Source organism: Canis lupus, chromosome 21, assembly GCF_048164855.1.
Source record: "Canis lupus baileyi chromosome 21, mCanLup2.hap1, whole genome shotgun sequence".
NCBI classification, from domain to species: domain Eukaryota; kingdom Metazoa; phylum Chordata; class Mammalia; order Carnivora; family Canidae; genus Canis; species Canis lupus.
In genome coordinates, this window is record NC_132858.1 from 29,472,278 (window position 1) to 29,498,523 (window position 26,246).

A 26,246-nucleotide genomic window follows, 5' to 3' on the forward strand; every position below is an offset into this window, starting at 1 on the left:
ATTTCCACGGGTTCTGGTATGAATAGTAATAGCAGTGAAGCATAAAATCTAGTGCTCGGTTTAATCATAAATGTTTATCTTTACTCCTGGCACTGTTACATGAATGTAAAGAATGGTGGCTGGTCAGTAAATGTTAGCTGAATCTAAATCTGAACGTGTTACATGACTTTACATGAGTAACTCTGTCACTCTGGGCCTCAGCTTCAAAGCAAACTCAGAGAACTGAACCACGTGAGCTCTGAGTGCTCTCCTCAGATCTAACAATTAAAGACGACAGTTTATCATTAAATTAACACTTACATTATAAGTTTACTTAGCTAAAAACTCACAAAAACCCCAAAAGACCCTGAGCGCTACCAGTTATCAAGCACCAACTATTTAGGATGTTCTTAGTAATCACCCCAATTTTCCAAGGTAAGTATTCTTATACCTTTACAGACAAGAACACTGGGATCCAGTTGTTTTCACCCTAGAGGGGAGTTAATTAGCCTCTACATTTACTTAGTTGATCGGGGAAGAAAAGGAATTCAGACCCAGGTCTTTCTGGGTCCAAAGTACCCACTACCATCTACTATATCACTTATCTCCTCGGGCTTTAGCTAATAGCCAAGATGATGCTTGTAGTTCGCTCTCTAATAGCCAGAAAAGTCCAGGTGACGGTGACTTGACATCACTGAGATATTGTTCTCCAAAAGCCATCTCCATCTTCAAATTCCTGATGTGTACGCCTTACCCCACAGCTGGATTTACAAAGGAATAAAATGAAGGTGATGGGATTCATGGTGTCAAAAAATGTGTTAGAAGATGGTTAACTTTAAATTTCTTTCAAAAAACTATTAATACTTCATTAGATTTCTATAAGCTCAATTAGCACAGGATTTCAACGGGCCCACTCGTGGTAGCTGGAGAGGCCACCTGCGCCGGCCGAGGCACTGTTGTTGATTCACCGAGACCTCGGGGACTTGTTTTCTATTAGTTTAATCCCCAATGTGGTTTGATTTCCTGGGTGTGAGCTCAGCCCTGGAGAGGACTAACGGCACTTTTCCTGAAATTTCTACCTCCGAGACAGAGGAGGAGCAGGAAGTTTGAACTGGAGGTCGGGAAATTAAGTGGCTCGGGGCTAAGACCCCTTGGCAGACACCAAGGCCCAGGCTGGCCTAGTCAAGAACCTCACATTCTATGCCAGAACATCTTTTGTAGCAGGGTCAGTAGTCCCTCAAAGAGATGCGTCTGAGGCCAGTTTCTTCTAAGTTCTGGGCTTCTTAGGAGCTAATTCCCAAAGCCAGTTACAGTGAAACAAAGAGCTGTTCCTCTGCCACATGGCACCAACCTCACCTGAGGGTTTCTGCAGCCTGGTGACCTCTGAGTCTGAGCCCTACAACCAGAATTCATCCCTTCCCTCCCCAGTTTGTACAACCTAACCACTAGTCAAGCCTGATTATTTTAAAGTTTTTGTAACAAAATTTTAAATATAATAAAACAGTGAAGATTCACATAATAAATCTCCATGTACCTAACTTCTGGGTTTAACAATTACCCCTACTGACCAATCTTATCCCATCAACACCCCCATCCATTCTCCCTCTCTCCCTGGATGGCTGTGAAATAAATAAATCCAGACATGTGATTACCATAAAGAAATATTTCAGTATGGTATAAACCTGTTAAGGACTTTTTCTTAAAAATTAACTATGATGTCATTATCATGTCTAATACAATTTTAAATTTCTTACTACCATCAAATAGTCCATGTTCAAAGTTACTTGACTGTTTCAGAGAGTAGATCTACAATTATTTTGTTCAAATCAGGAGTCACATGAAGTCTAAATACTTCATATGTCTAAGTCACTTTTAACCTATAGTTTCCCCCCAACTTCTATGTCCTTTGTGAAGAGGCTAAGTTATAGGTGCTCTAGAAATTCCATTGTCTGAATGAATCAATGTGATGTCATTTAACATGTTCCTCTTCTCCTCTATTTTCTTTCCAAATTGGCAACTGGATCTAGAGACTCAACCAGAATCAGTTGATATTTTGTCAAAAATATATTATAGACCATGTGTCTTTCTATCAGAAGATAAACACCATAGGCTGTCTTCCTTTTTATGATGTTAGCAGCACTGATGATCATTGCCACATCTATTATTTTATCTCAGATTACAAAATTGTAGTATCCTAAATCTACAATCTCTTCATTTATTAGCTAGAATGTTTTGATAAATAAAAGTAAGTATTCAGTAACTATGTGGTTACTCTCATGTATGGTCCTTAAAGAAAAATGAAAATAAATGCTTAATTCTTTTCTCTAATTTGTTTTCAAAATAGTAATTTGATTCCCTAAAATCCTCCAAGGGTGGTGAATCAGGTTTTCATTTATAGTATCACTATGAATTCATGGATTTAAATATATTTGATTTGTACAGTCTATTTCTGTAATAGTTATTAATGTTCAATCTATCCTAAATTTAGCCAGTGGGAGCTTCTCCAAGTTGATTCTTGAGTTCTTTTGATATTGTCCTAGAAGTCTTCAGTAGCTTTCTTTTTTCTATAAGACAAGATGCATTTCTTAATTTAATATTTTTTGAATTTTTTTACTGAGATATAATTGACATATTGTGAGATATGATTGACATTGTGACATATTGTGTAAGTCTAATCATTGACATATTGTACAAAATGTTGATTTGATATACTTACATACTGCAATATGATTACCACTACAGTATTAACTAACACCTCCACTGCATCGCATAATTACCATTTCTTTTTTATGGTGAGAACATTTAAGACTTAAAAAAAGACAAGAAGTAACAAGTGTTGGCAAAAATGTAGAGAAGAGGGAACCCTTGTACATTGTTAGTGAGAATGTAAATTGGTCCCACCACTATGGAAAAGTACAAAGTTTCCCCCAAAAATTCTAAAAATAGAACTACTTTGTGGTCCAGCAATCCTCTACTTCTGAGTATATATATATATCCAAAGGGAATGAAAACAAGATACTCAAAAGATATCCGCATCTCATGTTATTGCAGTATTATTCACAGCAGCCAAGATATGAAAATAATCTAAATGTCCATCCGTGGATGAATAGATGAGGAAAATGTGGTCTATATGTACAACCAAATACCATTTAGCCATGAAAAAGAAGGAAATCTTGCCATCTGTGACAACATGAATGGATAAACTACACAGAGTAGTACAAACACAGTAGACCATCACTTATTTGTAGAATCTTAAAAAAAAAAAAAAAAAGGAAAGTCAAACTCATACACATAGAGTAGAAAACTGATTGCTAGGGACTTGGGGGTGGGAAAAATAGAGAAGTTGATGAAATAATGTAAACGTGCAGTTAGAAAATGAGTAAGTGGGGCACCTGGGTGGCTCAGTTAGTTAAGCATCTGCCTTCAGCTCAGGTCATGATACCAGGGTCCTGGGTTCGAGGCCCAAGTCAGGCTCCCTGCTGTTTGCTCACTGCAAAGAATCTGTTTCTCCTTCTTCCTCCCTTCATTCTCTCTCTCTTTCTCTCTCTCTCACTCATTCTGTCTCTCAAATAAATAAATAAATAAATCTTTAAAAAAAAGACAATGAATAAGTTCTAGGAAGCTATGGTATGGCATTGTGATTATAATTAATAATATTGTATTATATATTTGAAAGATGCTAAGAGACAAAATGCATTTTAACAATTTAAAAATTATTTGCAAATGTTATATGTTCATTTTTGGAAAATTGAAAAACTAAAAAAAAAAGTACAGAAAAATTAAAATGACACCTAAGTCACCACTGAGAGATTAACCATGTGTTTTTTTTTACTTTATTCTTTTTAAATGTACGCATGTATTTTACAAAATTAAAAACTTTAGTTATAGTAGTAGAAAATTGGAAACAACCTAATAGGATGTGTGATTTTTTTTTAAATTATGATATATCCAAAGAATAGACAATAATGCAACTATTAGAAACAATATTTAGCAAATAAATTGATATATGAATAATCCAACAAAAAGACAGTGAAAATAAGCAACTCTTGATCAATACTGCCAAAGTATGCTCCAAGAAAATATGAATTGGTACTTATGTCAGTAAGACATGAGTGTCCATTTCCATGAAAACTCACTGGGTATTTTTTTTTTTTCCTCACTGGATATTTTCAAGTATTATTTGAACTTCCAGGTTTCCCCTTGGGAGACAAGTCCTACAATCAGCATAGGTCTTCTGCTCCAAAGGATCACAGCCCTTCCTGCCCGGGCTACCACCACATTTTGTCATTTCTCAGAATCAAATCTGAATGTGGTACTCTGCATCTTGCAGTTCCTGGCTTCAGATCCAGCATAACTTCCATCACACTGTGTGGCCTTCTTTACAATCATTCCTAACTTCACTTAAGTCTTAAAGAGCAAAGTATTACCACAATAGAGTTTTCAAATACCTATTTCAAGTTGTCTTAGAAACACATTCTGTGGCTTCATTTTGGTCATTTTTTATGTTAGATGAGATCGGGAAATGTAAACCCAAGTCACTGCAAATGTAAGCACAGCAGCCAATATCAGACTCAGAACATGTGCCAGAAAGACACTCATCTATGGTAAAGTTTCAGATTCTGAAACCTTTGCAGTTCCTTACAGTGAAGGGACCATCAGGTGGGAGGACAAATATTAAACTTGAACGTGGGAGCATATGGACCTAAGTTCTTAGATTGTGTCTACACCAAACCAAATTATAGAAAATCATCTCCAGTGTTCATATATCAACTCGAAGTTCGCCTTCAGTGATGGATTTTATGAGAGCTCGGATGAGAATTGTTTCCCTCCCCCCACCCAAGCATGACACATGATGGACCAAAACAGGAATATAAGCAAACTCCACTGGAGGATGAAAGAGTGCCATCCAAGAAAGAAGAGACTGATTTACATGTTGGATATATTTTTTTAAGATTTTATTTATTTATTCATGATAGTCACAGAGAGAGAGACAGAGAGGCAGAGACACAGGCAGAGGGAGAAGCAGGCTCTATGCAGGGAACCCGACGTGGGATTTGATCCCGGGTCTCCAGGATCGCGCCCCGGGCCAAAGGCAGGCGCCAAACCGCTGCACCACCCAGGGATCCCTACATGTTGGATATTATAAAGAAGAAACATAAGTACCATCTTCTCCTCTCTGATTGACAGGTTCAAGATGAAATATGGCCTGGTTTGAAAAGACAGATCATCACAATCCTCTCAGCTCTCCACAATAAAACTTATTTCTTTGACTAATTCAGGTTATATCGGCTTCCCAGGCACAAGGGAGTCAAATATCTGACCTCTGGAGCCAACCGGGGTCAGGTCCCACCTTATTAGGTGGATGATCCTAGGCAAAGTACCTACTATGCTTCCGTTTCATCATTTATAAAATTGGGATAATGATATCTCACAAGATATCTCATAATGTTATGAGGGATTAAATAAGATAATGTTAATCAAAACACATGAACCTTACCTACAGTTATGGAAGACAAGAGCATCAAGGGCATTTGGGATGGGTATAAAAGAAATTTTATCTTATGGGAGGAAACAGACTGAGCATGTAACTCTATCATAGGAAAGAAATGATTTATTATACCAGACTTTTACTAAAATTATCAATGTGGCTAATATTTCATTCTGAGGCACAGAAGAGAGTTGCTGATGCCCCTCTGCAACACCAAGGAGTCTAAGACATAACAGTGGGAAAGCTGATCCGAAACAAAACCAAACCTCTACTCTTGGTGCTGCTGCCACTTTATAATGCACCTCCTTATTCCACTCTTTCCCATGTTCCTGTATTGCTGAACCAAATAGGAACTAGACCTTAAAAACTGTAAAGTCCTAAGGAAGTCGGAATCATTTAAGATATTTGCCTATGTGTTTTACTGCATGTCTCTTTTTAAAGGGTTACTTGGACATGAGTTCCGCATTTGCATTCTTCTCTCTGCATCAATTTCTGACTCTTGGAACCAACTCTGCTCACTTATCCACATTACTATGCTCTGGGAGAAGAAAGTGATAATATCACAAAGATACTCTATTTATGATGGAGCCAAGATCATCAAACGGGAATTGAAAAATTATTTTCATCAAATAGAAGAAAAACACCAAGAATGTGTTTTGCTAACAGTATGTGTGTGTACGTACACAGGCATGACCACACTCATTTATCTTCCTTCCTGACAAAAAGATGAAAAAATATTGAAAAATGAATATTTTTCTTCCTATTTTTCTCATCTTAAACTTTAAGCAGTCCTCAATAAGATATAAGCAAATTAAGTCTAGAAACTAATAAAAAGGATTATATAAATGACCCAGTGAGATTTATACCTAGAAGGCAAGGTTGTTTTCACATCTGAAAAAAATAAACTGTATCAATAGAATATTGGGCAAAACACACATAATAATCTCAATAAATGCAGAGAAAAGCTTTTGAAAAATCCTACACCCCTTCATGATAAAAACAAAAACAAAGACGAAAAACATTGGTAGCTAGAACTAGAGAACACTCCTACAACTAAATAAAGGTCACCTATGGAAAACTCACAACTAGCATCATATTCAATGTTGAAAAATTTTTTCCCCTAAACATTAGGATTAAGGCAAGAATGTCTGATCTCACCACTTCTATTCAGCATGGTGCTGGAAGTTCTAGCCAGGGCAATCAAGAAAGACAATGAAAAGACATCCAGATTGGAAAGGAAAAAGTAAAACTATCTTTATTTGCAAATGGCATGATTTAATGGAAAGAGATTCCTAAGAAATCTATTAAAAATCTATTAAAACTAATAAAAAATATTCTGTGACATAGCAGGGGATAGATCAATATATAAAAATCAAAAATTAATTATACATCAGGGCACCTGAGTAGCTCAGTCAGTTGGCATCAGACTCTTGGTTTCAGCTCAGGTCATATCTCAAGGTCGTGAGATTAAGCCCTCAGTCAGGCTTGCCCCACTCAGCCTGAAGTCTGCATGTCCTTCTCCCTCTGCTCCTGCCCACCTATTCTCTCTCTGTCATAAAAAATAGTAAAATAAAATAAGATAAAATAAAAAATCAATTATATATCTATGCACTAGAAACCCCAAAATGAAATAAGGAAAAAATTCCACCTAGAAATAAACTTAACAAAAGAATTGAAAAACTGGGCAGCCCAGGTGGCTCAGTGGTTTAGCGCCACCTTCAGCCCAGGGCATAATCCTGGAGATCCAGGATCGAGTCCCACGTTGAGCTCCCTGCATGGAGCCTGCTTCTCCCTCTGCCTGTGTCTCTGCCTCTCTCTGTGTGTGTGTGTGTGTCTCTCATGAATACATAAATAAAATATTTTTTAAAAAAGAACTGAAAAACTTACCTTCTGAAAACTACAATACACTGTTGAAAGACATTAATGAAGATTTAAATAAATAGGAAGATGTCGGTTTTCATGAATCCAAGGACTTAATATCATTGTCAGGATTCCCCCATATGGATCTATAGATTCAACATAATCCCTAACAAATCTCAGTTGATTTTTTTTTTTCAGAAACTGACAAGCTGATCCTAAAATTCATATGGAGATGCAAGAGATCCAGAATAGTCAAAGCAATTTTGGGGGAAAAAAGATGTTTGGGCCATGTACTTCCCAATTTCAAAACTTACTAGAAGTTGATAGTGATAAAGAAGACAAAGTGGTACTAGCATAAGGATAGACATAGATCAACAGAATAGAGTCAAGAGTCCAGATATGGATCTAAAATTATGGCCAATTTTTGACAAGGGTTCCAAGACAATTCAATGGTGCAAGAACAGTCTTTTCAAGAAATGGTGCTGGGACAACTCTGTCTATATATCTCCATATGAAGAAGCAGAGAGTTAGACCTCTACTTCATAGCATACACACAAATTAATTAAAAAATGCATCAAAGAGAACTGAATAATGTATATAATTGTTTTTTAAATAATTGTTGAATCACTATATCACTATACTGTACACCTGAAACTATTATAACACTATGTGTTAATTACACTGGCGTTAAAATCTTAAAAAGTAATAAATTTTTAAAATGCATCAAATATCTAGGTAAGTAAGAGCTTAAACTATAAAGCTCTTAGAAGACATACAGGAATAAATCTGCATGAACTTGGATTAGTCAACTTCTTTGTAGCAATGACATCAAAATCACAAGCAACAAAAGAAATAAATATGTAAATGGACTACAAAAGTAAGAAAATTCGTATGTCAAAAGACACCACCGATAAATACACAAGAGTAAAAAACTAAAAATAAGAAGCTAAAAAAAAAAAAGCTAACCCAAACTATGGGAGAAAATATTTGCAAATCACATATATACAAAAGGAATTTATATCTATAATACATAAGGAACTCTTACAACTCAACAACAAAAGACAACCTAATTTTAAAAGGAGCAAAGGATCTGAAGGGACATTTCTCCAAAGAAGATACCTAAATTGCCAATAAATACATATAAAGACAACTCAGCATTGTTAGCTATCAGGTAATGTAAATAAAAATAATGATGACATAAGCAGTCCCACTGGGGGGATAGGATGGGTATAATCAAAAAGACAAATGTAACAAATGTTGGTGAAGAAACATGAACTGTGTATAGTGGTGATGGTACCATATATAACATGGCACAACCACTTTGTAGAACGATCTAGCGGTTCTTCAAAGGATTAAACACAGAGCTTCTGAATGATCCATCAATTCAACTCCCAAGTATCTAACATAGATGAAAATACATGTCCACAGTAAAACTTGTCCGTAGGAGCACTATTCACAATAGCCAAAAATTAGAAATGACCCAGCGTTCATAAACTGATTAACGGATAAATAAAATATGGTATATCCATAGGATAATACATTATTTAGCAATAAAAAGAAGTATTTGTACATACTACAACATGGATACACCTTTAAAACAGTATTAAAAGTGAAATAAGACAGTCATAAAATATCACATATGATTCCACTTATATGAAATGTACAAAACAGTCAAATATATAAAGACAGGAAGGAAGAAACGAGAAGTGGCTCTAATGAGTAAGCATTTTCATTTTAGAGTGATGAAAATATTCTAAAATTGTAGTGATGGTTGCACAATTCTGGGTATATAGTGAGAGCCACTGAACTTTATGGTATGTGAATTATATTTCAATAAAACTGTGAAACAAAAAGAATTCAGGTACGACTCTGATTTATGAACCTCCAGGACAGACAATGAGCCATTTTCCACCTTACAGAATTTCACAATGTTTGTTTCAGACATCTGAAGACACAAGTGCTATTTCCCTACAGGGAAACCTATTGCTTCCAGAAATTGTTCACCTAATATTGAAACAATATCCTTAATTTTCTTATTCTTTAGATAAGACCGAAGCTAAAGAATATGCTGAATCAAACACTTTGCGGTAGAAAAGGGAGGAAGGATAATACCCAAGAGTTATTTTCTCTGCAGAAGTTTTTTGGTGTTTTCTTTTTTTTTCTTTTTCCCTGTTGTGGTCACTAAATCATAGTAAACGCAGTAGGATATGAAAGTTTAACCTATTTTCTGACACGAAAATTCCAAGGTCATGCCTGTCGATGATACATTATAGGAAATCATTACATACATTCTGTTGAAGAAGGCCACCTTCTCCAGGATGAGAAGAAAATACTCCCTCTTCTCACAAAACAGAAAAGTAGTGAGGTAGTCATTGTGTTTATTTCAAAACTGACCCTGGGTAAAAAATAAGCACTTATGCTGTGGCTGATAGTTTCAGTTTGTTGAAGATTTGAGTTGAAAAACTTCCTGATTGGCTAAGAGCTACTGTGAGAGGAAAATAATATATAAGAGATTAAGAGAAGGTACAGTGTGGAGGGTTAAAAAAGATGGAAATGTAGGAAGCTGAGAAGGTTTGAAGGAGGCAGGCAAGAGAGAAAAATCCCAGGAGATCAGAGCTGGAAAAGTGACCCCGAGGGGAAAATCTGATAAGCCCATGGGTGCCCACAGAAGGTCCACCCAACAGGACTGCACCTGTGTGTAGACATCACGTGGGCACATCCTTTGGGCCACACCAAGCCATCACCATGGGCAGTATGGAAGGTAACTCTGTTACCATTGGGATGTCCCTTACGGATGCCTCCCTGCCATGCTCCGGGGACAATTATAAGGACCAAACAGGATTCTAAGAGAGGGGCTATGAGGCGAGATGGGGTTAATGGGGAAAACGTCAAGACTCATATTCGAAGGGATTGCAGTCAACAACCTTGTCCTTCAAGTGGATTCTCTACATAAATGAGTGTTACTACGGATTAGGTACTTATGGCACATATGTTGTAATATGATTGATCACTTAGGAAATCCTTTGAAAGAGGATTTTATTTTATTTTAAAGATTTTATTTATTTATTCATGAGAGACAGAGAGGAGAGAGAGAGAGAGAGGCAGAGACACAGGCAGAGGGAGAAGCAGGCTCCATGCAGGGAGCCCGATGTGGGACTCAATCCCGGGACTCCAGGATCACCCCCTGGGTGGAAGGCAGAGGCTCAACTGCCCAGCCACCCAGGCATCCCAAGGATTTTATTTTAGAGAAAATATTGATTATGATTTACAGTTGAGTCTGATACTTGAACTAGGGTGAAAAATAAATGAATTATTTTATGGGAGACTCCTACCATTGATTAAAACGTCTATTGAGTGCAAGGCACTATTAGTCTACATCATGGGAGGTAAATGTCATTGTTCCTGTTTCATAAAGTAAACTGAGTGTCTGAGAGAACGAACACCTAACTCGGGGTCACACTGCTGGTAAAAATCTCAGACTTTCATCTCCAACTGGGCTTGTGCAATGTATTGTGACATCATTCTTATTTGGCTAATAAATTGCTTCTGAAGAATAAATGAGCAATAGGGTCATCGGTTTGTTTATTTGGGTTTTTTTAAGTGCATAGTGATGCCTATGTAGACAGTAAGGTAAGAATACTCTACTGTAGAGGCAAAATATGTATTTTTAATTTTTTTATTGAGATGTCATCATATTGGCTGAAGGGAGAAAAAAGGACACGGAGCTGTTTAGAAACTTGTGATGCGTCTGCATGCTATAATCAGAAGCCTTTTGCAGCCCCACTAATACCTTGGAATCCCCATTCCTTTGCTAATAATATGATTACACCCTTCTGCTTTGGTGTCTGATCCCAGCAACACCCCCACAGATAACCCAATTCCGGAGAACACCCAAGGTGAAATTCTATCGCTAGTTCCACTAATAATGAAAGCCATGCATCACAGCTGCAAATTGCCAAGGACCCTGGAGTAGGCTAAGAGGAGATATTTTAATAGCCTTAGGTAATTACTAAGCACAGACATTTGCCATAATAGGAAATGGAAGAAGCTGTATCTCAGGTATAAACTGCATAGCAAGAGGGCTGACCCTTCTTTTCCACAAGCACTTCCCAGCAATTTATTTAGACAGTATCACAGAAAGCATTTTAGGATCAAACCAGCTTTGGTGAGAAATCCCAAATTGCAAGGCTGAACAAACTTGGATATGCAGAATAAAGTGAAGTTTAAGACTGCTCCAATGGAAAAAATCAAGAACTATATTTTTTCTCCACTTGCTAATTCACTTAATAAACCTAATAACCAAGATAGCAGTCTAATGCTGAGAGTACTAAGAGGAACTGCTTTGAGAAGACATTAGGGAGATATCTTAAACCCTTAAATGAGACTCAAAGGCATCCTATATAGAATTACACATATAGACCACACCTTTAAATAAAAGAATATGAATAGTTAATGTTAAAAAAAAAATCTTTCAGTATCAACCAAGTGGGAAGCGAGCTTATTTTCAGCTGTCACTGCCTCTCCAGGATGTGATCGGGAATGCAATGTGAATGCTGCACTCCTCTTAGCTCTTGTTCATCAGGGAGCTCCCCTGGGCAAATTTCTCATTACTTTACCCAATATGGCTAGGCACTTTTTCTGATGTCATGTCCTGTATCTGTCTGTGGCCAAGCATTTAGCTCAATGTGTCCACCTGGAGTTCTATTACTGAACAGGGGCAAGCTCAGCTTAATTTCAAATCATACCAGCTTTTTATTCATTTAGTGTCAAGATCATCAATGACTTTCAAGTTTTAAAACCAATGGACAGTTTCTGGTCCCTAAAACACATTTTGCACTTGACATCCAAGGTCCCAAACTCTCTTGCTTTTCCTCCTACCACTCTGGCTCTCAGAATTCTTTACTGACCCCTCCTCATCAACCTGCCCTCTAAATTTTGAAATATTTTAGGTCTCTCTGTTAAGCTTCCGATCTTTTCTATAGGCATTAATGATCTCATCTCATCTCATGGTCTTAACTGTCATTTAAATACATTCACAATTGTATTTCTCTAGTTCTGACCTACTATTTCCTGAACTCCAGACTCAGCCTGCTGCCTACTCAACATCTTCATTTGTATGGCATGTGAAATTTATAAACACACACACGTATGTGTGTTAAATATATATATAGACAGTTGACCCTTAAATCACATGGGTTTGTACTGTGTGGGTTCACTTAAATGCAGATTTTTTTCAATAGATATATTAGAAAATTTTAGGAGAGTTTGTGGCAATTTGAAAGAACTCACAGATGAACTACATAGCCTAGAAATACAAAAAAAAAAAAAAAAAAAAAACCCAAAAACTAAGAAAAAGTCAGGTATTGTAAGAATACAGTGTATGATACATATAACTTACAAAATATGTATTAATCAACTATTTATGTTATTGGTAAGGCTTCTGGTCAACAGCAGGTTATTAGTAGTTAAATCTGGGGGAATTCAGAAGTTACACACAGATTTTCAACTGTGTGGGGGTTGGTGCCGCTTGTTCAAAGGTCAACTGTATATCCATTCCTCTCTCTGTATCTATAAACGCGTTTCATCACTTTCTCTTACACTCCAAACCCAACCCAGCAACAAATCTCAATGGGCGGCCCCTTTAAAGTATATCCAGAAACTTATCACTTTTCGCCACACCTACCTCGGAATCCAAGCAACTAACCTGCTTACCTAGATTAGCCTAACACACCTCCCTATTTTTGGCTTTGTTCCCTTATATTCTACTCTCAGCACAAGTAGTGTGATGTCTTTTAAAAGCAAGTCATGTTAGTCTTCTATTCAACACATACTGATGGTCTTCTATCTCACTCAAAGTAAAAGCCAAAGTCCTTACAATGGCTTAGAAGGCTTTTAACAGTATGTGTCCCTCCCAACCCACCTCTCTTGACCTTATCCCCAGTGATTCTCTCACTGACTCACTCCACTCTGGCACAACGGCTTCTTCTTACTCTTCACTGAATACAACAGTCAGGCCCCACTTCAAAGCTTTGCACTTGTTCTTCCTTTGCCTAAAATGTTCTTTCCTGTCTCCCTTACCTCCTTCAGTTCTCTGATTAAAATGTCCCCTTCTTTGTGAGACCCTCTCTGACCATCCCATTTTAAATTGTAACGTCCTCTCAGAATTACCTATTCCTCTTCTTTGCTCTTTAATTTTTCTAACACTTGTCATTATTTGGCATAACGTGTATTTTATCCTTGTTGATCTATTGTCTGTATCCTCCCATGTATGCAAGTTGCATGAAGTCAGGGATTTTTTATCTTTTTAAGTCAAGGCTGTGCCCCAGTTCCTCAAACAGTATGTGTCAGATCCAAAACAAGCACCTCATATATATTTTGAATGAATGAATGAATGAATGAATGAATGAGTAAATCCACAGTTATCTGCTTCATATTTAATAGCATGAAATATTTACTTAATGGCTAAGGATCAAAAAACTATAGGGTGCCATGATCTTCAAAATCATCAGTCCAGTGCATCTCCCTCTACAGATAACAAGGTAAAGTCTGAAGTAGACTCATATCCTCTGTTTCTCACCCTGGGTGCTGTCCATGAATGAGCCTACATGGACTGTTGCATAGTCTCCAGTTCCATTAGAGCTACAGGGCCCTTCCATTTTCTTCAAGTCAGCTTTCCTGCTGTTTTGTGTCAATAATGATGACAAAGATGTGATAGCACTAAGTTTATTGTGTTTACTATTCATTACTCATTGTACTAAGATTTTCTTGTGCATTATGTCATTTAATTCTCATAGCTGGTATTATTGACTCTTTCTTACAAATGAACACAAGACTTAGCAAGGTTAAGCAGTGTGAAAGAGCTCATACAGCTAATTAGAAACAAGAATCTGGTTATGAACTGAGATCTGCCTAAGTCCAGAACCTAAGATCTTGGCCTCTAAGGGTTGGCCTTTAAGAGGCCTCTCGCCTCCCTCAGGTCTCTGCCAAGTTGTGCTTGGCCCTATACAGAGGTGTAGACTCCCTTGGTAGTCCTGATGATGGCCACCATGAAGACAAGGCATTTAGAAGCACGCAGGCGATCCCTGTTTCAAAGACCTTTGGGGTGTAAGGGCAAGACTCCTCTCTATAAATGACAAGAACAAAAAAAAATAAAAAAAAAAATAAATGACAAGAACAAAAATGACTGCCATAATTCACTTGAGGTCATCCATCTGGGTCTAAGCATAGCAAAAGTAATTGTTATGAAACATTCAACAGCACCCTCTATTTCTGTTTCTGATACTAGCTACAACATTAGAAGGGAAATTTGGATTTAATGAGACTGTTAAAGCAAATGTACATTCTCTCCTGGCTCATAAACAAGAAATAGAAACCTGCAATCCTTTAAAAGCTCTTGCCAGCTAGAATTGGCTAAATTAATGATCTTAAAAAGCAATTTTGAAAAATTACATAATGAATTTAATTCTCCTTTCATTAAAAGATTTATCTCACATGGACAAAACATGTGCTCATCCCATGAAGCAAAATCTGGTAGACTGTCCAAATCCTGGTTCCAATACTTATTAGATATTAGATACAGATATTAGGAATGGTTTTTAGCCATGATAGGCCTCAATTTGTCCATTTTTAAGGGAATTAATGCCACCTATCATGTGCTTTAAAGACTGAATAATGTTATATATAAAAGTGCCTTGCACAGTAGCTGACGTATAATAGCTTCTCAATAAAGGTTAGTTTGTAAATAGGGTCCCTAAAAAATGCATTAATTGGCCAAGTGCAATGGCATGTTATCATTTGTTAAAGAAGTTTCAAAAGAATTTCTGAAAGTATTTTGTCAATCTTGTCACTTCAGAGGTAGCAAGCCTTTCCGTGGACTCCTGTAGACCTCACAGATCTGTACATATAAAGCTTAGAAGTAAAATAGTGAAGTCCTGGATAGTCACCCACATGTCATTATGAGAAACTGAAAATGATTCTCTGTGTGCGTGTGTGTGTGACATTAAGCGTGTGTGTGTGCCTGCCAAGCCCAGCAGGTGCTCTTAGAGCAAGTGATAGAGTCAAAATGTCTCACAAAGAAGAACAGTGTGCTCAGAGAAACAGAAGTACCTGTTTCTTCATAATAACAGGTATTATGTCATATTCTTCATAATAAATATATAATTATTTTTTTTTAAGTTTTTTTGTTTTTTATTTATTTATGATAGTCACACAGAGAGAGAGAGAGAGAGAGGCAGAGACATAGGCAGAGGGAGAAGCAGGCTCCATGCACCGGGAGCCCGACGTGGGACTCGATCCCGGGTCTCCAGGATCGCGCCCCGGGCCAAAGCCAGGCGCTAAACCGCTGCGCCACCCAGGGATCCCTATATAATTATTTTTAATAGTAAATGAGCCTCTATCATAAGGATTAAGTTCACATGATGATTGAGGCTGAGAAAGCCCAAGATCTTCAGTCAGCAAGCTAGAGACCCAGGAGACCAATGTATATATATTTCTGGTCATGGTTCTGCTTCTCTGATTGAGGCCTAAGTGAGATGTGTTATTATCAACACTGAAGCCTAGACAATGAGAAACCCTGGTGACAGTCTCTTCTGTTTTTTTTCCAGAAAACCAATGAGAAAGCCTGAGGTCATATAAGACCATAAAAACTGATTTATCTGCCAATAGGATAAATCAGCTTAAATATGTCCATACATGTCAAAAGCCATAATGAGACTGAGATGTCATTAAGATGATATGATGATAATATTTCATCAGAGGAACAATGAATATTCAAATCCTACTGTTTGCCTACACACCACCTTTTCTAAGCAAGACAAAGTAACAATTGATGGATTATGGACCTTCACAGCTCTATTGAGATGATGCATAGATGGGTATACGTGTGGTACATGGTAAGAGATGTTGTAAAAGATAATTCAATCTCATCTTCCATAGTGTAAATTCAACAGACCATGCTCAAAATTTAACAAGTGCCAACATACGCACATTAATTAGAAATACAGAAGTAAATACCAAAAGGAGTAGCTATGATAATAGAAAGCAGTTGCCTCCAGGGAGAGAAAACAGTGATGAGGGAGAGGGGTACAGTACAGTGTTGCCTTCTAATATGCCGTACGTATAGCTGATTAAAATTTTAAAATTAATGTAAAAAAGTATACACAAAGATTCCAATCATAGAGTTGCTTATAAAAATAAGAAAATTAACACTAAATATCCATACTCACAAAATGAATAAATTACTATATACTGTATAATGGAATGTACTATGAATGAAATAATCTTTAGAAGGAGAGTTTTAGCAGACATATGCTCATGGTTAATACAGAGCAGCAGGCTTCAAAATCGTACAATCAGCATCATCTCAAATAGGATAAAAATGAACTCAAGTAGGAAAAAGTTAACTGAAGGATGGAAATATCTGGATGTGTAAGTGGTGAGGTATACACAAGTTTGTCCTCTGCTGCTTTTCACGTGTGGATTCACGTTCTCCAAAATTGTCACAATGAACATCAAAAGGAAGGGGGAGGGACAGGAAGAAGCAGAAGAGAAAGGGGAAGGAGGAAAAGGTGGGTGGAAGAGCAGAGGGAGAGGGGGAGGTGATGGGAGCTGCAGTGACTCAAGGAGCAGGTGGAGAAGGCTGGTTGGTCCCAGTGGCACCCAACACTCTGTACCTCCTTGCCACGGGGACGGGGATGACAGACGCCTGGTGCCTTTGGAGTTGCTTTAAAGACTATCCCAGGCCATTCTGAAGGAACTGAGTGTTACTTCCTATGAAGGGGCTGCCCTACTCATGGTCTATATATACTCTTCTGCATCCCCTTTTCTAACTTTTAAAAGAAAAATTCAAATGAATTCATTTGGGGAATATGAAAAATAGTGAAAGGGAATAAAGGGGAAAGGAGAAAAATAAGTGGGAAATATCAGAAAGGGAGACAGAACATGAGAAACTCCTAACTCTGGGAAACGAACTAGGGGTGGTGGAAGGGGAGGAGGGCGGGGGGTGGGTGTGACTGGGTGACGGGCACTGAGGAGGGCACTTGACGGGATGAGCACTGGGTGTTATTCTATATGTTGGCAAATTGAACAACAATAAAAAATAAATTTATTATTAAAAATAAATAAATAAATAAATAAATAAATAAATAAATAATGAACAAAATGCACCCTTAAAAGTTAATGCTTAGATGAGTTTTGACGAGAGCATACACCTGCGTAAACATCACTGCGGTCAGGATATAGAGCATTTCCATCACCCAGGAAGTTCTTTTGTGTTCCTTGCAGGGAATACAACACTCCGCTGGGAAATCACTGCAGGTAACATCGCGTGGTTTATGCTGCTCGTTAAAGACCTTTGTATAAATGTAAGTGCACAGTACGCGTCCTTCCTTGCCTGCATTCTTTTGCTTGGCATATTTTGGGGATGTGCCCATGTTGTTGCATGCATTAATAATAGTTTGTTCTTTTTTATTGCTAATTAGTGTTACATTACTCGAACATACCATAATTTGTCCATCTGTTTGGATACTTTCCGGTTTGACCCATTACAAGAAAAAAAACACTGCTATGAAGAATTGTGAACATGTCCTTTTGTGGACATATGTCTTCACTTCTTTTCAGCAAATAACTTAGAAATGAAACTGCTATGCTATAAGGGCAGATGGATGTTGAACTTTTTAAGAAATCACCAAGCTGTTTTCTGAAGAGGTTATACTTTTGTACTCCCACTAGAAATGTAGAATTATTCCAGGTTGCTCTACATTTCTGCATATATTTGGTATTGTCAGTCTTCTTTCTTTTAGCTACTATACTAGATGAAAAGGTGTATCTCATGATATGGAATATGTTTACTTTTTGGTCATTTGTGTGTCATCTTCTGTGAAACGTCCATTCAGGGTTTTTTGGTCTACTTTTAATGGGTTGTCTTTTTATTGAGACATTGTGGGGATTTTTTAATCTTCTAAATACAAACCATTTGTCAGAAATACGCATTGCAAATATTTGCTACAGACAGTGGCTTGACATTTTTTTTGACTTGACATTTTTTAATGGTGTTTTGTAAGAAACAGTTTTTTTTTATTTTTATTCTTATGAGATTCAGCATATTATAGTTTCTCTTTTTTAGCTAGTGCTCTTTCAGTTCTAAAATATCTTTGTCTGCCCCATGGTTGCAAATATATTATTCTATGCTTTCCTTTAGATATATTATTCATTTCAAATTAATTTTTGGTATGAAGTAAGGATTGAGTCTAATGATTTATTTTGCTTTCCTATATGGGTAGCCAGTGGTGTCAGCAGATTTGTTGAAAATATTTTACTTTCTGCATTGAATTACCTTTGTACTTACAAGAAATAGATTTGCTTTTTATTAGGGTCCTACAGGCACAGCTTTCTCCCACAACAGGGGTGGTCAAGAATGTCTATGCTCACCATTTGCAAGAACAAACAAGAAAGAATAAAGTCAAAATCATTTTGAATTCCTACCCCTTTCCTGAGATGTTCCCTAATGGGTATTAAGTACTTCATCTAAGAAAGGAAGCATTTCAAAGAAGCAGCTACATAATGTACTAGAGAAATCTAAATCTTTGTGCATGTCTCAGATCCTTTCTGGTGCAAATCTTGGTGTTTCTAAAAGTTAAGCAGAGGGAACAAACATTTACGGAGGGTTTAAGTTTTGCCAGGTACTTAGGCAAGCATTTTAAGAACATTATCTCCAGTACCGCTCTTATGGATACTATGAGGTAGCTATCTGAATTCCATTATGTGGATAAGAAAACTAAGAGCTTGGTACAGTCACTTGGCCGGTTGGTGGTAGAAGCAGGATCTGGCTGTGTTTGCTTGCATCCAAATCCACAGTCCTTTAGGATATTTCATGTGACCGTTCACAGAAGAAATCTGAAGGACATCCCATTAGGGGACAAGAAAATAGATGGAGAATGTTTCTAGTATTCTTGAGCTACAGGATCATCAATCCTCTTTCAAAATCCTTAAGTTGTGAGAGGTTTCTTCTCTTTACCAAATTTACCACCTCAATTTTGGGCCTTGAGCTAAGTTTCGAATAATATAATACTCTGAAAGCCACTGGATTGGAGCAGATCCCTGAGTATTCTCAGGGGCATGTGTTGGTAGACTCAATTACAAGAGCAAGGATAGCTTTTATATATTTTCAATGGAATTTTAAAAATAAATATATTTTCCCTAAAGCAAATTTATTGGCTGACAAACTGAGAATTTACTTGTAATTACCGCCTTCCCCACTCATGTACACAGATACCTTAGACACTAATTATTACATGATTCCCTTGACAGTATCTTATTTTCCCATGTACCAAGTAATCATTGTCAGCTGTAAATAACAATAAGAAGACAACATGTGCCAGGGCCATATTGTGTAACAGAGTTTATATGGCTTGCACTCATGTAAAAGAAATAAAAAAGGCAGGCACTGGCCCTGACAATCACAGGAATTTAGGGTTTGCAAGTGAGGTTCTCTTTTGTTAACCTGACAAAATTAGTCATGCTTCCTGTATCTTTCTTGCCACATTTTTGGGGCACTGTTAGATTTTATTTGGGGAGTGTTGCATGTAGCCAAATTTATTCAAATGCATTTGTTTTCAAGCAGACTGAAGCATACCACAACAAAGCTATTCGTATTTGTTACCTCCCTCCCCATGATATTTGCTGGAAATGTGAGGCAAACACACACTCTCCTTTTGAAATGATGGCTCTGAAGAAATGTAAGCTGGCTGCTGCCACTACCATGTCACAAGAACTTATCCATGTGTCAAGTCAATGAAGAGAAAGCAGAGCTGAGAAATGAGAGAATGGATGCTGATCAAATTTAAACTTTGGCTTCGTCCACACCTACGTCAGATTAGGTTTCCATGTCCAACAACGAAACTGTCCCTGAGAAATACTCAAGGTAAGTCCATGGGGACAAAGCGCCAAGCATGTTGCCAACACGCACTGATGCACAAGCATCAGAAATGTCACACAAAGTGGGCATCTAAGAAAAGCAGCCTTGGCTCCCAAGCTGGCTTCTGCTAACAAGATGTTCTCTGAAGATGGTTTTGTTGGGGTTGGACCTAACACCAAAGGGCACACAGAGGAACAGGTTCTATCTGGCTGGCTAGCAGGAGGCATCAGGTGGAGGGGGCACAAGTACATCCTGACGCACCTGTTTGACTTACGTGGCACTTAATCATGCACTGGCTATGATGAGCCTGGTGATGCTGTTTGTAGCAAGTCTTGTATTATGTAGCCTTTTGTGTGAACGTGACTCCAATCCCCTCTTACACTTCAAGCTCCTCAAGAAAGTGCTATGTGTGATGCTTTTCAAAATTCCTCGTGGTGCCTGGCGCAGACCTTGATATACAGCAGATTCTCATAAATACTCACTGAATTAACGGAGGAATCAAACATCAAATGAATGAAATACCGTATCATTGTTAAGGTCACTGTATAAATAAAACTTTATCAAATCCAATTTACCATCTGTTTACTTGATTCTGTTTTTCCCTTCCTTGTCCTTATTTAAAATGACCCTCTCAGGGTATTATGCTGAGCAGAATAAGTCAAACAGAGGAAAACAATTATCATATGATCTCACTCACGGGTGGAATTTAAGAAACGAAACAAAGGAGTATAAAATAAAACAAGACGTAATCAGAGAGGGAGACAAACCACAGGAGACTCTTAATCATAGGAAACACTCAGGGTTTCTGGACGGGAGGGAATGGGGTAACTGGGTGATGGGATGAGCACAAGGTGTTATATCAGACTGATGAATCACTGACCTCTTCCTCTGAAACTAATAATACACCATATGTTAATTAACTGAATTTAAAGAAACCAACAAAAAACTCTAAGCCAAAACATTCAGGAATAAAATATTACACAGGCAAAAAACAAAACTAAACAAAACAAAACAAAACAAAACACCCTCTCCTACTTTTTAAGTCTCTGAACTATATACGAAGTTTGGGTTTAGTCTGAATGTTTAAAACTCAAGCAACCTTCCCCAACTTCTTTGTCTTGGCTCCTACACTTACCTTTTAAGAGTTAGGTGATTTTTCTTCACCAGTAACTTTTTTTTTCATAGGGTGCATCTCCACTATTTTTCAAAACCAGCCCATCACTATGCAGAAAGCTACCCCATTCTAAACCATGAGCCTTGTTCATGGCCAAGACAGAATGAGGACTATATCCTCCAAAATAAATCGTGTACAGGACTTCTGTTAACAGCCCAGACATACAGTCACACCAAAGTCAGATCTCTGGCAGTGGACCTTAGAAATCCCCTCTTTCTCTCTCTCTCTCTCTCCCTCTTTCTCTCCCTTTTTCCAATTATCCCCAAGAGAATTTTATGCTCGCAAAGAATGAGGATCACCGTGAATTACTTTGACTTGAGAAACGGAGGGAGGCAAAGCACCTCCTTACGTTCAAAGGACTCACTATGGTAGCAGGGATGAAGTTAGTTGTTAGTAAGTATCTGCTTCTCCTAGAACAGGAAAACTCTTCAACGCGAAGAATTATTTTGGACAAGCAACAGCATTACAGAGAAACATTCCATTCTAGAGCTGAAGTTTAGAGGTGAAGCCAGAAGCTGTTTAATGTCCCACCATCAGGCCCAGGAATCTTTTCCAAAATTCTTTTCAGGATAATAAAAGGATCTCAGTTTCAATTATAGGCTCAGAACACAGAGGTTATTTTTGGACATCTATCTCCTCTTTGTTTAGGACAGAACCACCAGCATGGGTTTACACTTGATAATTCACTTAAATATCAGTGAGACTATCCTGTCAGAAACCTTCAAACGCTGTGTGATTGGAAACCCTTGGGAAATTTCCCTTTAGGGGGCCTGACAGCCCTGGAAATACAAAATAATGATTTTTTTTCCTTTTTCCAAGAATAGATGTGTTGAATAACTGCAGTTATTTTTTTATGTAACATATGCTATAGTCTCTGAACTCTTTCTAAAATATATGCTACATAGCTACAATACTCAGAAAAATATGTGATCTAAGAAATTCCTCCCTTAAAGTTTCCCTCCATTAAGAAGCCATGTTTGCCTCACTCATTCTCTAAAGACGAGGGAAATTTTTGCCCTATGGTATTGGGAGCCAGGGGGGGAATATTGGGATTATACTACATAAGACCTATGATTTCTGTTTGAGGAGAGAAAATTAAAAAGGTGAGAAGACCTCCTGGCTCCCTAACAATCCCTCAGTGTGGCCCACAGAGTATCATAGAGTATCATACAAAGAGCGAGGAATGCTTGAGCCTCTAGAACCTGGGAAAGGCAAGAAAGTAGATTCTTCCCAAGAGCCTCCAAAAGGAAAATAACCCTGCTGACATCTTCATTTTAGCCCCACTGAGACCCATTTCAGACTTTCAACATCTAGAACTGCAAATAAATAAACTTATGGTGTTTAAGTCACTGAGTTTGTAGTAATGTGTTACAGCAACCATAGGAAACCAATGCATTTCATGATAAGTAATTAATTAGCGACAGGCAGAGGTGGGAACAAATTTTCATAGAAATCAGTTGATAAAAATTACACTGACAGGTAACTTGGAATAAATATACGTGCAACAAGCAAAATGTTCTGTAAACCATAACAAGTACCCTAAAATATATGCCAGTAATTTTGATGCAGCCCATGTAAAGACAAGAATATGAGGGCTTTTTCTGGAAGTGAAAAGTGACTAATAAAACCAGAACTGCACTGAAGATCATTCACAGGTTTCGCACATATTCTGAGGCATAAAACCTCATGGTTAAGAGCATGGGTGCTGAGACCAGACTATTTAGCTCTGTCAGTTGTTCATTCCATTGACCTTGGGCATAAACACTCAAAGCTTGCATTTCCTTAGACATTTAAAAAAAAGGGTAATAACATCTACTTTATGGAAGGATGAAAATTAAATGGGTTAACTCAACATAAAACACAGCACAGTGCCCATATATAATGAGTTCAAAAATGTCATCTATTTGTATGATATTTTCATTCTTACATTGATAGAGTTCTCATTCCAAACATTGGCACTTTAAGCAAATTATTTTGTTGTCTTCATTAAGACCCAATTAAACAACTGCTCCCAGGATGCTACAGTGTCAGGACTGGGTGGACCCAATGGAAGAATCACGGTTCACACTCAGGTACCACACAGTAGGAAGAGCCAGGTAAGCATCTCTGCTGGCAGGATTTTGTCTTAATGAGGGGTATTTCTGCCTGGGTGAACTTCACATTATAGCAGCATCTGGAGCTAATCTCTGCACCCAGCGGGTGTCTGTGGACACCAATGACTCCCATTCCTACCATAAGAGAGAGGAGTAAAGAGTTGAAATCAACTGAAAAGGAAGGTAGCAGAAACACCCGTAGTTCTTGGCATTACTGAGCCTAAAGAATGGCTGAATTGCTTCCTTATGAAGCAGCACAGATGCTAGAAACTTGCACCTGTTCTTAGGTGTGAAAAAGGAGAAGAGGAAAAAAAAAAAAACAGAAGAAACAAGAACATCAAGGGAGAAAGAGACCAGTTTTCAGAAGTCACAAAGACCAAAACTCTACAGTAGGAGAATAAATAACCATTTGGGGACCTATCCTCCTCACCGAACTATGAGTTTTTCACAGAAAATACCTTCCTCACTGTTGTGAGCCACACAGTAGACACCCAACAAATATCTATTCAACTGAGTTCTAAGGGTGAAATACCATAAAATACAAAATTATGAAATGTGTGGCAGGATAATTTAATCATCTGTGAGATATTTTCCTTTCTACAGAAGGTGTGTGTGTGTGTGTGTGTGTGCGCACCAACCAAAGGGAGAAGATTCCAGGCTTTGTATCCTAAAATCCAGAGATCTCCAGCGAATTAAGCTGATTTGTTTTATTTTATTTTTTTATTTTTTATTTTATTTTATTTTTTATTTTTTTTAATTTATTTTTTATTGGTGTTCAATTTACTAACATACAGAATAACCCCCAGTGCCCGTCACCCATTCACTCCCACCCCCCGCCCTTCTCCCCTTCTACCACCCCTAGTTCGTTTTTTTTAAAAGCCAAGGTCTACAGAGACACAGACCCAAAGTCTACGCATAGGGTGCAGGATACAGCCCTGAGCTATGTGAATGGAAGACACAGCTGAAAGGGAGCATCCTAAGGCAAATGAAGCCAGTTAGGGCTTTGGGGGAGACTTCCAGGAATGCCAGGGAGACAAGGCCTTTGACCAGGTGGCTTGCAGGTGTTGGAACCATCAACACGGAGGGCCACAGGGGTGAGCGCTGGGGTTTTGAGGCCTCAGATAAAACTTCCTGGTTCCACGGGATAGAAAAAAAGGTTTCAAGGGCAGCCTGGGGGCTCAGCGGTTTAGCACCTGCCTTCAGCCCAGGGCGTGGCCCTGGGGTCCCAGGTTCAAGTCCCATGTTGGGCTCCCTGCATGGAGCCTGCTCCTCCCTCTGCCTGTGTCTCTGCCTCTGTCTCTGTGTGTTTATCATGAATAAATCTATTTAAAAAAATAAAAAAAGAAAAGGGGAATCAAGACAGCCTCACCAGTGTCAGCTGGGCCTGCGATGGGTTAAAGACTCAGAGCCCTCCATTGCAGGGGGTACCATGTAAATCCTCCGATTCCTTGCAGGACTCTAAGAAAGGAGGACGATGAAAAGGATGCAAAGAGTCATTTAATTTGATTTGGAAAAATAAAAACATGTCATGCTTCTGTCCAGACAGCAGTAAGACAAAATTCATATACCTGTATACAAACGATAAGACTGCCCTGAAGCGTTAAAGCAGCTACCTCTGTTTAGTGCCACTATAATATTCATTTTTCAAACACATACATATACACACACATAAGTACGTTTCTTTTAAAAATTAAAGTATGAAGAATCCACATTCCTACCCTCTACTCTATAGATAATGGTGAAACGATTTTTTTTCCTGGGAGCGACAGATGTCGCCCTTCTTTGGAACAAAGTTAAAGTGGGCGCCTGGCCCTGGCCCCCAAGAAGTGGGGACCCCTTGGGCTTCCCCGTCCCCAGGGCCCGGGCCAGCACCTGCTGCAGCCCACGAGCCAGGCGGCCGAGGCTGGAGGTTGGGGTCTCCCTGGAGAAGACCCCCGCCAACTGCTCCTGCCTCCGCTGGCACCCAGGTCATCCAAGCTCTGACATTAGGAAGTCTCGGTGACTATGGGGGGGCGTCGGTGTGTCCCCAGCCACCTGGGGGGGCTGGGTGAGCCTTGGGGGTGCAGCTCCCAGCTGCTGAGGGCCGCGGGGCCGGGGAGGGCGAGGGGCCCAGGCCGCGGGTCAGGATGCTAGGCCGCGGCCCAGGCCTAGGCCTCTCCCCGCGGCCCTGGCACAGGCCCCGGCCTTGGCCGCCCACGGGCCCCTCTGGGTGGGGGAACAGCCCACCTTGTTCCCTTTTGTTTGTGGTGACAATGGGTAGCATCCAAGCCACCGGACCGCAAAGCATCAGGAAGGAGCCCGCCGCTCCCACACCTGGAGTCTCCCTGACAGAGGGGCCGCCTTACTCCCGGTCCCTCGGCCTGACACCCGGGCCTCGCGGGCGGGGACCCAGGGGGTGGATGGCACCGACCCCCACAGGCTGGGAAGGGGCAGCCACCCGGCCCGGCTCCCTGCCCCTGCTCAGGGCGGGGGCACAGGTTAGGCCCAGACCAACTGCCACCCAGCCCAGCAAGGGAAGCCAGTCGCTGGGGCCGGGGAGGGGGGGGCAAGGAGAGGGTAGCAGCTGACATGACTCAGGGGTCAGTGGGTCTCTGACACCCCCCGGGGACAAGCACGTGCGGGGTGGCCTCCCCCTGCTACAGCCACCCGGCCCTAAGCTTCCCACGGGACCTCGGGGCTCCCCGCTGGCCCCAAGGCCAACCTGACCAGCCGGGAGCTCGGCCGTCTGTCCATCCCACC

General features: G+C 39.2%; 1 long non-coding RNA gene across 2 annotated transcripts in view; it reads right to left on the reverse strand.

The window, feature by feature from the left end:
- The window catches only part of LOC140612928 (uncharacterized), a 72,801-nt gene extending 46,769 nt beyond the window's left edge, over positions 1–26,032 (reverse strand). For both annotated transcript variants that reach the window (XR_012014051.1, XR_012014052.1), the window contains exons 1-2: positions 25,734–26,032; positions 24,877–24,965 (exon numbers count right to left, since the gene is read on the reverse strand). This is a non-coding gene — a long non-coding RNA (uncharacterized lncRNA). The remainder of the gene's footprint in view (positions 1–24,876; positions 24,966–25,733) is intronic.
- Between the last annotated feature and the right edge of the window lie 214 nt (positions 26,033–26,246).